This window comes from Eimeria mitis, genomic scaffold, assembly GCF_000499745.2.
Source record: "Eimeria mitis Houghton genomic scaffold, Emh_scaff283, whole genome shotgun sequence".
Lineage (NCBI taxonomy): Eukaryota > Apicomplexa > Conoidasida > Eucoccidiorida > Eimeriidae > Eimeria > Eimeria mitis.
Window position 1 is genome coordinate 1 of NW_013571169.1, and position 294 is coordinate 294.

The following is a 294-nucleotide window of genomic DNA, read 5'->3' on the forward strand; positions in this document are numbered from 1 at the left end:
TACATATACACGAGCACCTGAACCACCATCACCACTGCTGCTGCTGCTGCTGCTGCTGCTGCTGCTGCTGCTGCTGCTGCTGGGGGAGGGGGTGGAGAGCTCCTGCTGCTGCTGCTGCTGCTGCTGCTGCTGCTGCTCGTCGTCGTCGTCATCCAGCCAGGAAGGACGAGAAGCAAAGTGGAGGCCCCCAAGGGGCCCCGCTGCTGCCATTGTGCTGCTAAACCCTAAACCCTAAACCCTAAACCCTAAACCCTAAACCCTAAAAAGATAAAAGATAAATCCTAGAAAAGAAGG